Source organism: Megalobrama amblycephala, linkage group LG5 (assembly GCF_018812025.1).
Source record: "Megalobrama amblycephala isolate DHTTF-2021 linkage group LG5, ASM1881202v1, whole genome shotgun sequence".
Taxonomy (NCBI): Eukaryota; Metazoa; Chordata; class Actinopteri; order Cypriniformes; family Xenocyprididae; genus Megalobrama; species Megalobrama amblycephala.
In genome coordinates this window covers 17822089-17834282 of record NC_063048.1, presented here as the reverse complement: position 1 = coordinate 17834282, position 12194 = coordinate 17822089, and the positions used below count along the sequence as shown (strand labels likewise).

Sequence of the window (12194 nt, the reverse complement as noted above, 5' to 3'; positions counted from 1 at the left end):
AACAAAATGGTTTCTCAACGTGTTAACTTCATGAAATGACTAGGATGACTAACTAACGGACAAATGTCCTCAAGGGTTCAAATCCCACTCCTGGTGAGCTTTACATTTAAATTTGTGGCAGTATGTGGTTACTACAGTTTTTCTCGATGGCTAAAACAATTTATTAAACAATTCACCATTTTTTCACAACTATAAACACAGTCTCAGAACTTTGAGAAATGTGTCTTTGAATTGAGAACTGAATAAATGGTTTGGGAAATTGTGCCAAATGAATCAGTGTGCTAGCAATCTTAAAGAAAATTGTTGTAAAGAAACAAAAGGTCCCTGTTTAGACCTGCCAATCACATCTAATTCCAAGTGGCATGGCAAGACAAATCGATATGACTGGATCATCGCAGATGGATCTTAATACCAGCTGTAAACAAGTCCAAAGTGTTTCTGAAGTGCCCTGTCATGAAAGAAATGAGTGTTTTAGTGTCAAAAAAATTATAGAGCAATAAGATTTTTTAATGAAATGGTGTGGTGATGAAAAAAAATTTGGTTTCTTCAAGTGCCATCTATGGACAAATGTCTTTGTGGATTCAAACCACTTCTGGCAGATTGTAGGTAGTTTTAACAATCTGTTGTAACCAGGATGACGGAGTGGTTAAGGCGTTGGACTTAAGATCCAATAGGCAAACCCTCTTGGGTTCAAACCCCACTCCTGGTATAGTAAAGCAAAATCTTTAGATAATAGCATCTGCTAAACAAAGAAATAGAAATGGAAACAAACACTGGACTGACGAAACAGATGTTTAGGCAAATATTGGTGAAATTTTCATTTCAAGGTCAAACGTGCCTATGTGACAAAGTCATTTTAATACCGAGCTGTTTGATTTTCCTCTCAGTTTCCCTGCTCTCCCTTGTGTACAATGGCTGTGTGCTTCTGACAAAACAGGTCTCGTCTCACATGAACACTTCACTATATGAGTGCTAATAAGAACCATGTCAGGAGGGATGCCTGCTGTTTCACAAAGCGAGAGGAACTGAGCGCAGCGACTGACAGGTTGTATATAGATGCTATCCACACCTTCTACAGAGTCAGTGTTGCTCTCTCCTTCGCTATGGCACCCCTGCAATTAAGCCACCAGAAACCATGGTTACTGATTTATGTGTGCTTTCCATCCTCACAAGATTGGAGCTGATTTAATGAATGCACTCATTTTGTTGCTTTATAATGCATTCAAAAGCAATTTCATGCGATTTACAAACAATAAATTCCATCCCATGGATTTCTAGTATCAGGCATAGTAGTATAAGGGCTATATCAGGCAATCAATTAAGGGTTCAGGCAAATGTGTTTTCTAAATGTCTTTATACAACACAATTCCAATTTGTTTTTTCAAATTCAATATTTAGGACTGGCTGTCCACACTTTCATTTTCCAATCAATGAGATCAGATCAATTCGTTCAGATAGTGTAGTCAAAATTCAGCATAATGGTTACCATAATAATGACATAAAGCGTCAGCTTGAGACACTTTCCATAGAAGATGAAATACTTTGGCATTTTACAAATTCATGTATTTGCTGTGTCATTTATTCATTTACCATTTACTGTGCATGTAATAGAGTTCATGTGCAAAAATTGAGCTAAATAGTGGAATTTTAGATCAAGGAGTTCTATAATACCTGGAGAAAGTTCTATTTATATGATTCAACGATAAAGAGCAACGTCTGAATGGCCGTCTTTGGAGAAAGATGCTTTGAGTCCATAAAGTAATGCTGCTCTGCTGGTAACTAAAAGGGCTCCCTGAAGTACCCTGTTAAAGGATCAAAGGTTTTTTAGTAAGGCTTTTAGTAAGGCTTTCAATAAGTGGATATTAAACTTCATTCACATCAGAATCATTACCATAAACATACATATGTCTGGACCAAGATGGCCGAGTGGTTAAGGCATTAGACTTAAGTTCCAATGGACAAATGTCTGTGTGGGTTTGAACCCCACTCCTGGTAGATCGTTGTGAATTTTAAATGTGGTTGTGTTACCAACAAACCATTTCTCAAAGTGGTTCTGAGGTACCTGTAAGAAGAACAAAGGCGTTTTTAGCATCTCACAGTAACCAGGATGGCCGAGTGGTTAAGGCGTTGGACTTAAGATCCAATGGACAAATGTCCTCGTGGGTTCGAACCCCACTCCTGGTAGATCATTGTGAATTTTAAATGTGGTTGTATTACCAACAAACCATTTCTCAAAGTGGTTCTGAAGTACCTGTAAGAAGAACAAAGGCGTTTTTAGCATCTCACAGTAACCAGGATGGCCGAGTGGTTAAGGCGTTGGACTTAAGATCCAATGGACAAATGTCCTCGTGGGTTCAAACCCCACTCCTGGTAGATCAGTGTGAATTTTAAATGTGGTTGTGGTACCAACAAACCATTTCTCAAAGTGGTTCTGAAGTACCTGTAAGAAGAACAAAGGCGTTTTTAGCATCTCAGAGTAACCAGGATGGCCGAGTGGTTAAGGCGTTGGACTTAAGATCCAATGGACAAATGTCCTCGTGGGTTCGAACCCCACTCCTGGTAGATGATTGTGAATTTTAAATGTGGTTGTATTACCAACAAACCATTTCTCAAAGTGGTTCTGAAGTACCTGTAAGAAGAACAAAGGCGTTTTTAGCATCTCACAGTAACCAGGATGGCCGAGTGGTTAAGGCGTTGGACTTAAGATCCAATGGACAAATGTCCTCGTGGGTTCGAACCCCACTCCTGGTAGATCATTGTGAATTTTAAATGTGGTTGTATTACCAACAAACCATTTCTCAAAGTGGTTCTGAAGTACCTGTAAGAAGAACAAAGGCGTTTTTAGCATCTCACAGTAACCAGGATGGCCGAGTGGTTAAGGCGTTGGACTTAAGATCCAATGGACAAATGTCCTCGTGGGTTCAAACCCCACTCCTGGTAGATCAGTGTGAATTTTAAATGTGGTTGTGGTACCAACAAACCATTTCTCAAAGTGGTTCTGAAGTACCTGTAAGAAGAACAAAGGCGTTTTTAGCATCTCATAGTAACCAGGATGGCCGAGTGGTTAAGGCGTTGGACTTAAGCTCCAATAGACAAATGTCCTTGTGGGTTCGAACCCCACTCCTGGTAGATCAGTGTGAATTTTAAATGTGGTTGTGTTACCACCAAACCATTTCTCAAAGTCGTTCTGAGGTACCTGTAAGAAGAACAAAGGCGTTTTTAGCATCGCACAGTAACCAGGATGGCCGAGTGGTTAAGGCGTTGGACTTAAGATCCAATGGACAAATGTCCTCGTGGGTTCGAACCCCACTCCTGGTAGATCATTGTGAATTTTAAATGTGGTTGTATTACCAACAAACCATTTCTCAAAGTGGTTCTGAAGTACCTGTAAGAAGACAAAGGCGTTTTTAGCATCTCATAGTAACCAGGATGGCCGAGTGGTTAAGGCGTTGGACTTAAGATCCAATGGACAAATGTCCTCGTGGGTTCAAACCCCACTCCTGGTAGATCAGTGTGTTTTTTAAATAGAATATATTAATGTGTCTGTATGTGGTTGTGTGACTAACAAACATGATTTCTCAACGTGCAAACATTACAAAAGCTGAGTGGTTAAGGCATTGAACTTAAAACCTAATTTGCAAATGTCCTTGTGGGTTTAAACCTTACTCCTGGTAGTTCATTGTGAGTTTTAAATGGAATAAAGCAATGTGGTTGTATTACTAACAAACCAGTTTCTTAAAGTGGTTCTGAAGTACCTGTAAGAAGAACAAAGGCGTTTTTAGCATTTCATAGTAACTAGGATGGCTGAGTGGTTAAGGCGTTGGACTTAAGATCCAATGGACAAATGTCCTCGTGTGTTCGAACCCCACTCCTGGTAGATTAAAGTGTATTTTAAATGGAATATAATGTTGTTGTGGTACCAACAAACCAGTTTCTCAAAGTGGTTCTGTTTCTGAAGAACCCAGTTAAAAAGGGGGTTATTGGCATTTCACAGATTTGTAGGTCCAGATGGTGTAGTTACAGTATTTACTAACTGTGCTATGCTAACTAGCCAGACCTTAAACCATTGACATTTCCATACATTTAAACCCCACTTCTGGTAGATCATTGTATTACATATAAATGTAATACAGTAATACTATGATTCAATTATAGTAATGCAGCTGTATGTGGTTGCGTTACCAAGAAACCAGTTTCTCAAAGTGTACCTGTAAGAAGAACAAAAGCATTGTTTGCAACACAACATGACCAGGATGGCCGAGTGGTTAAGGCGTTGGACTTAAGATCCAATGGGCAAATGTCCGCGTGGGTTCGAACCCCACTCCTGGTAAAACAATGTGTATTTTAAATGGAATATATCAATTTGGCTGTACGTGGTTGCATTACTAACAAACTGGTTTCTCAACATGTTAAAGGGTTAGTTCAACCAAAAATGAAAATTCTGTCATTAATTACTCACCCTCATGTCATTCCAAACCCATAAAACCTTCATTCATCTTCGCAACACAAATAAAGACATTTTGATGAAATTCGATGTGTACCACGTCAACTGCATAGGAGACTGACATGGAAGAGAAGAGACTGTTGAATAAAGATCATTAACATTTGCGTACGTTGTGTATGATAACAAATATAGATTGCATCATAAATTATTTACAGACTGAAACACTTTTCCAAAAATACAACTTTAATCAAATTTTAAACAACAGATTTTGTACATTTTGTACATAAACAGATTTTATTCAGATATTTACCAAAAATCTGTTTTTTAAACAAAGCCACTGCATTCAGATGCCAAATTATTGCCCATGTTTCCCTTTCTAACAAGCATATTATTAAATCATACAGTGGTTTGTTGCCAGGCAATATCTTTGAGTGGCATGTCATTACAGCTCAAATAGATGGTTTTAACAGGGTCCAGATAATAATCCACATTTATTTTCCTCTGCCTCACTAAGGTTACTATGTATGTTTATTGACTGTGAACCCATCCTAAAAAATCAAATTGTACAGATGTAGATTAACAAGATGTAGATCCGTATTTGCCCACCACTGAGCTATCCATTAGTGCATTAAAATTCTCATCTCTGCGTGGAATGAGAAATTATCCAGATAATGCAATTGTAACTCATTCATTAGGTGTCATTCACTGGGTGTTTTTGATCTCCACCAGCTCCAATTACCACTTGTTTTTGTGCTATATTCTTCAAACACATCTGCCTTATTGCTGATCCCCCAAATACAGTCCCTCATTTTGACATAACTGTGTAGGAGTATCCATAAATTAAGGGAAATCTGAGTGTGCCCTGGTTGGGGGATCATCAATAAAGGCCCACTTCCCTTTGGTTGTGTGCTGCTGAACAGCAGGATAGGCCTAGTTTTTCTCACCCTGCCTTCCCATCTGACAACAAATAAACAGCCAGAGGTCTTTAATGTGCCATACAGATGACACCTCCAAACTCTTCCTTCACAAAGAGTTCAGGAAGCTTTGGGTGTCAAGACAAATATTATGGCAGTGAAGCTTCATTTGGCGTGTGTCTGAGGCTTGAGTCCTTCCTTCTAACCTGAGCGTGAGCTGAAGGAAGAGTGTGGAAATGAAAAACACAAGAGAAACCATCTGTCTGGTGGACAGCTCTACATTTGGTCAAACACTGGCCTGTGTGTAACTGAGACTTTAACGAAGAGTCATGACTCGAAAAACACATTAAGTGATCTATACACGTATGTATGTATCTATCTATCTATATGGGAAAATAAGTGTACTGCATAATCTCACATGCAGTATTGTTTTATTTTATGACAACTTAAAATGCGGCTCATTCAAATAGATTTTACAACTATCCATTTCATAACGAATAATGTTTTATAATGTAAAGAATGCTGAGCAATATCATTTACCCACGATTCCTCAGTGATGTCATGTAGAACAGGTCTATTCATTGCTTTATCTAGCCAGCAGGTATCTTCAAACCTGATTAACACCTTGACCAATTATGCAGATAAATTTACGAAAACATTTGCCTCCCCACAAGGTGCTGTGAAATGAGATTACACCCAAACTAATTATAAACAAGTCCCCCAAGTCCTCTAATCAGATATCAGCTCTGCGGCACACTTAATCTTCTCAGGAAATGGAATTAATCTTGAAGGATCTGAATGACTCAGGCACCATTTCGCGTGTCTCAGGCTGTGCCATGCTTTTCCACAGTCTCTCATCACAGTATGTGAAATTAGACCTGTCATTTAAACCAAAGGCTACGTTTATTAGGAGCCGGCCTGTCTCATCAGCGCAATTGAAAAAACATGGCCAGAGCACTCTAGCGCTGGCACTGAGAGAGCACCGGATCCGTTCCCATTCGCCTGCGAGACAGACACGGAGACGGGAACCGGTGCAGCCAGACTGCGAGCCGGGAAAGAGAGGATTAGCATGTGGCGTGGTCTCTGACCACCTCATTTCCTTCCCCCGAGCAATCTCCGTCTTCATCTCTCGCCTGCAGCTACGCATGCTATCGCTTGCCATCTTTATGTCCCTTGAGTGTCAAAGCTTTCTGTTTTCCACACCACTCCACCCTTCCTAATGTACCACTGACATCTGAACAGACCGATTTCTCGTCCTGGCTAATGGCCAGTGCTGTTTTAGGATGATTTAGAAGGCTGCACTTCTTGTCGCTCGGTGGGTATTTTAAGGCACCAAGCGAACTTGATAATACCATTAATCATCAGGGTTGTGTAAGGCATTGGTTTTGTACCCCAGTTCTCAAGACAAGGCCAAATAGAGACATGTTTATGAGCTCTCCAGATCAGAATAGCATACTACCTACACTATTTCTGCAGTATGCATGTATATTTTGTAGAGCATGCAAAAGTATGAAATAAACTATACTATACTAAATTGGATCTGTTAGCATTTCCTATTAATCTCAAAGAATGACCTGCTACATTTGCCAAAACAGAGTACACATTTCCTACAATGCAATGCACTCAACTTTTTCCACTCTTATTTTAAACTAGACTAAATATAATCTTGACCTATTATTAACTTGACTGCTAAAAGACATTTTGAAACAAAATTGTATTCAAACAAACCCATTTTTTATTTAGAAGAACAAAACATGCTATGTGATATGATCATGTGACATCAATGTGGCTGAATTTATAGCACACTCGCATACTAGTCTAAATCATTCTAATATGCTGATTTGGTGCTCAGGAAACATTTCCTACAATCATCAATGTTGAAATCAAGTCATGAAATGCAATCATGCTGCCTAATATTTTTTTTTGTAGAAACCATGATAATTTGTTTTTCAGGATACTTTTGTTCAAACTTTTGGTAGCATAACCTGTCCCACTGAATTGAAAGCAACATTTTGCAAGAACGGTTTTACGAATGACTCGCTCAGCTCGTGTTTCGTGAATAAGGCCCATAGCCAGTGTGATTTATTTTCGGGAGGGTTCTGGAAATGCGTATCCCCGTTCAATCTCTGAACCCTGTGGCCTGAGAAGAAGGGGAACTCATGAAATATGAATTAAACTGATGGATTTAAAATTACAGGGATTAGGTGCAAATAAGTAACCTCACTCGGTCTGATTTAGCTTCTCCCAGTCTGTTAAATCACTTGAATTAGTCTAATGGTCTTTATTGACGTCTGTTTAGCCTGTTTCATGCAGTGGAAAAAGCATGCTTGACTTGCAGCGTGCCATGCAGTAGTGGGTACTACAAATTAAGAACGGCTTCTTCTCCCAGTCAGCCCACTTTTCCTAACATGAGGCTTTTCCATGCTGGAAAACTGCTCAGTCAGCTCTAAAGCTGCAAAACTATCAGCTCAGTTTGTGTTGACCTGAGGCTCTAATCAGTCTCCTGAACAACATTCTCAATGGGTTTAATCAACATTTCTGGATAGGGGTGTAAACCGGTCCCTCCTCGGTAACCCCCCCTGGCCCCCTGCCCATACTTACTTCCAACATTCCAGCTGAGAAGCTGGTTTCCAGGGCAACCACAGAAAGCATGGATGACTGCAACCATGCAGTCGTCTTTTGTCCTTTTGGTTGATGAGATAATAACAAGGCCGGTCACCTTGCTTCTGAAACACACTGGGACTTGCTCTGATTGGCGACAGCTTGTGCATGCTTAAACACAGCTGGCAGAGGACATCGCTCACTGTCACAGACATGGCAAAATCAGCCAGATGAAATACGGCCTACTCAGATTCAGTCTTATCAGTCTCTTCCTTTGGAAGGACATAACCTTGTGCCTTAAAGGGATAGTTCACACAAAAATGAAAATTCTGTCATCATTTATTCTTGAGCATGTTGCTCAAAACCCATATGACCTTCGTTAACCTACAAAACACAAAGCAAAGTAAGATATTTTCAATGAAACCTGAAAGTTTCTGTCCCTCCATTGAAAGTCCAGGTAACCAAAACCAAGTTCCAAAAAGGTATCCATATGAATTGAACAATTAATCCAAGTCTTGTGAAGAGATATGATTGAGCAGATTTAATATAGGCTTTTAATTCATCTAACCAATAATCAACATGCATACATATATAGACCACAACACATATGGTAAACACAGAAGCTCAAATGAGTGTGTGTGATGCATGAAAACCACTGTGGTTTGTTTTAGCATTTGTGACAAATGCATGAGCTTCTGTATTTATCATATGTGATGCACTCAATGTATGTGTGTTTATATGTGTATAAAAGCCAAAATTAAATCTGTTCGTCATATAAAGCTCACCTGCCTATAACTTCTAGTAATCCTGAAGACATTGGTGTGTTTGATTAAGGTTGGAGCTAAACTCTGCAGGAAAGTGGACATCGAGGGCCAGAGTTTTGGTTCCTTGGACTTTCAGTGGAAGAGAAGAAACCTCTCAGGTTCCACTAGAAATATCTTAATTTGTGTTTTGAAGATTAACCAAAGACTTATGGGATCGGAACGATACAAATGTGTATAAATAATGACAGAATTTTAATTTTTGGGTGAACCAACCATTCATCCAAAAATGAAAATGTTGTCATCATTTACTCATTTACTTCATGTCATTCCAAACCTGTATGTCTTTCTTTTATCTTTAGAACTCAAAAGAAGATATTTTGAAGAATGTTTCAACTGCTTTTGTCAATGTCAATCCAAAACGACATTAGATTTCATTGACTTTCATTGTACACTCTAAAAAATGCTGGGTTGTTTCAACCCATGTTCAAATATGGACAAACCAAACCAATAATTTACTTCTTTTTTTTTTTTCTTTTTTTTATTACATTTTTAAAGCCAGTGGTTGGATTTGTCCATATTTGACCCAAACATGGGTTGAAACAACCCAGCATTTTTTAGAGTGCATGGACAAAAATACAGAGACATTTTCAGAGTATGTTTTTTTTGTGTTGCACAAGAACATTAGACAAGCTGGTATTAACACTTTTCACAATAGGATTAGAATGACAAACACTAATGCTTATATTTCTCTTTCAATCTCAAACATACCTACATGCTCACCCATGTCTTGGTTTCATCTACTGCCACCGAGGCGGCAGACCATCACATCATTGATTGATTTTTTGTGATGTTAAATGATGATTCATTTTGATCACTCATCAGCTCTCGGCACGCTATAAACAACCAAAGAGACAATGTCAGTGAGTCATATTTCTATCGTTTTTATTCTGTGCCAAATGCAACTGATAGCCCTATCGTGCGTCTGTGACATGTCACGGCTTGCCCTAGCTGCCAAATACAGACGTTCCTAATTAACTTCCAGGCAAGGGAACATGAACGTTATAGGGTGCATTTCACCAACAGCACATGCAACCCAACGAGGGGTGGATAAATTGGCTGTGGGCTGCTCTAAACCCCATGCTCCTCTCAGGAGGCCTGTGGAGACAGGTAAGCCTGTATTATCATCTGGGCTGTTACAATGAGAATGAGCCTCCATTCTTATTTAGCGGCTCCTTCTAATTGGGCGGCTTCCTTTCAGGGTGGTCAGGAGGGAATTAGGTTTGCTGGATAAATCAGTTAGGCAGCCAAGATCATGTTTGCTACAAGCCAAAGATATTGGAATATTATACATAAATGATGTCAGGTAGTGGTTTGCATTTCAAAGACTGAAATATGATATGTGAAAGATATAAAAAAAAAGGTTGGATTTCAATCAAGTGTGGAAAGATGTTTTAATTCAAATATGCAAGTACATATTTTTAAAAATACACTGTACCCTAACGCTCAAAATAATTTATTGGTTTGAGTAGGACAAACTCAAATTAAACAAATTATTTCCATCAAATTAACTTTTATGAGTATTTAGCACTTTGATTTTCTTTCAAGTTCACAGAACTGATATATTTTAAATACACTGAAATGTTTCATTGTTTTGAGTTTTATGAACTTATTTCTTTTAATTTAGACAAACTTAAGTTTAACTGAAACTGGGCTGGGAAAGGGAGAAAGGGAGAGTAAATGCTAAAATTAAGTGTTGTATAATGTTTTTTTGTGCAAGATGTTAAGTGGGAGATTTAGTAGTGAGTAATGTTTTGTTATGCTAATTTAGAAGAGTTTCTGTTCATGTGGGTTTTTGTAAAGTTACCTTCATGGTGACAAGTGGCGCATGTGGCTTGGTTTGAGAGCAAATACGTTAAATGTTTTGTATTGCTGCACTCATTCCGCAAGTGCTATACCTTGCTATTGTTAACATGTTAGCAAATTAGCAAGTTAGCATTTTCTGAATTAGCTTGTTTTAGCTAGCTTAGCTTACACTAATAAAAATGTTCACATTGAGGTTACATGAACATTTGAAGTTAAATATATGAATTAGTGTACTCATACATTTTAATTGTTCTTAAATTGAAATGTTTGAGTACAAAATAAAAATCTGCCAGTTCTGCTGAATTTCGTAACTGATTGCCTCAAATTGTTTGAGTTTTGCCAAATTCGGCTTTACAGTGTATAATAGTATTTTTCATTTTGTATAATTATACCACCATGCAATAGTTTGGGGACAGAAAGATTTTTTTTCAGTAAGATTTAACTTTATAATTACTTTTATTCAGCAAGGCTGCAGTGAATTGATTTAAAAGGACAGTAAAGAAATTTGCTATGTAACAAAAGATTTCTATTTCAAATAAATGCTGTTCTTTTGAACTTTCTATTCATCAAATAATACTGAAAAAAAAAAAGAATGATGGTTTCTGCCAAAATATACAAGCAAAATATAAACAGCACAATTGTTTTCAACATTGATGAGCACCAAATCAGCATATTATTTTGATTTCTGAAGGATCAAGTGATACTTAAGACTGGAGTAATGATGCTGAAAATTCAGCTTTGCCCAACTGATAATATTGATAATATACATTAAACAGTCTTACCAAATGGTACATATAATTGTATATATGCAAAAGTCTTAACATTAGTGTTTTCACCAAAAAAAAAAAAAAGGTTTTAAGCCAGTTACTTATATATTTTACTGTAGTGTGTTAGTAGGAAATATCAGTTTACATTTCCAAACATTCTTTTTGCAATTAATTATAATTATCCAGTGAGTTTTCTGTATGCACAAGGAGTATGACAACAGCTGGTATGCTTCGCATGGAGATCTGATCTTACCATCATTGAGTCCATCTGTGATGACATGAAGAAACAGAAAAAAAAAAGAAAAAAAAACCCTGTGGCAACATCTCCAACGCACAAGAAAACTACCTGCAAAGCTACAGTACTGTGAAGAGTTTTAGGCCATGCTGTAAAGTGAGGATGCTTTCAAAAATAATGTTATAAATAGATTTTATTTTTAAATTAACTTCTATTAACTAAATGAAATCAATATTTTGTGTGACCACCCTTTGCGTTTAAAACAGCTCTTGTCCTAGGTACACTTGCACATCGTTTTTCAGGAAATACTAAAAGAAGTCTTTTGAACAGTACTATAATATACTATATATCATTCAAAATATATATTGTACTTCTCATTATGTTTTATATTTTGTCTCTGAAATGCATTTACCTGAAAAAGAAGCCACCTAGCAACCATGTAGCAATGTACTAAAAACCAGTGTTCATAGCAACAACCTGACAACCAACTATCAACAGCCACATTTTGTAAGTTTTAAATGAGCAAACACCATTCACATTTTCAGCAGAATATAAAATAAAGTAGTTAGTTAATATGATTTGTCATCATTTGCGCTGCTATGGTTA

The 12194-nt window shown here is 37.7% G+C and overlaps 8 non-coding genes across 8 annotated transcripts; all 8 read left to right on the top strand.

The window, feature by feature from the left end:
- Positions 1–2101: 2101 nt before the first annotated feature.
- On the top strand, positions 2102–2184 carry trnal-uaa. The gene has a single exon. It is a non-coding gene; the product is annotated as a tRNA-Leu (tRNA).
- Positions 2185–2290: 106 nt separating this feature from the next.
- Positions 2291–2373, top strand: trnal-uaa. The gene has a single exon. It is a non-coding gene; the product is annotated as a tRNA-Leu (tRNA).
- A 106-nt stretch (positions 2374–2479) lies between these two features.
- trnal-uaa lies at positions 2480–2562 on the top strand. The gene has a single exon. It is a non-coding gene; the product is annotated as a tRNA-Leu (tRNA).
- A 106-nt stretch (positions 2563–2668) lies between these two features.
- trnal-uaa lies at positions 2669–2751 on the top strand. Its single transcript has one exon. It is a non-coding gene; the product is annotated as a tRNA-Leu (tRNA).
- Positions 2752–2857: 106 nt separating this feature from the next.
- On the top strand, positions 2858–2940 carry trnal-uaa. The gene has a single exon. It is a non-coding gene; the product is annotated as a tRNA-Leu (tRNA).
- Positions 2941–3235: 295 nt separating this feature from the next.
- trnal-uaa lies at positions 3236–3318 on the top strand. Its single transcript has one exon. It is a non-coding gene; the product is annotated as a tRNA-Leu (tRNA).
- A 105-nt stretch (positions 3319–3423) lies between these two features.
- trnal-uaa lies at positions 3424–3506 on the top strand. Its single transcript has one exon. It is a non-coding gene; the product is annotated as a tRNA-Leu (tRNA).
- A 741-nt stretch (positions 3507–4247) lies between these two features.
- trnal-uaa lies at positions 4248–4330 on the top strand. Its single transcript has one exon. It is a non-coding gene; the product is annotated as a tRNA-Leu (tRNA).
- Positions 4331–12194: the final 7864 nt, after the last annotated feature.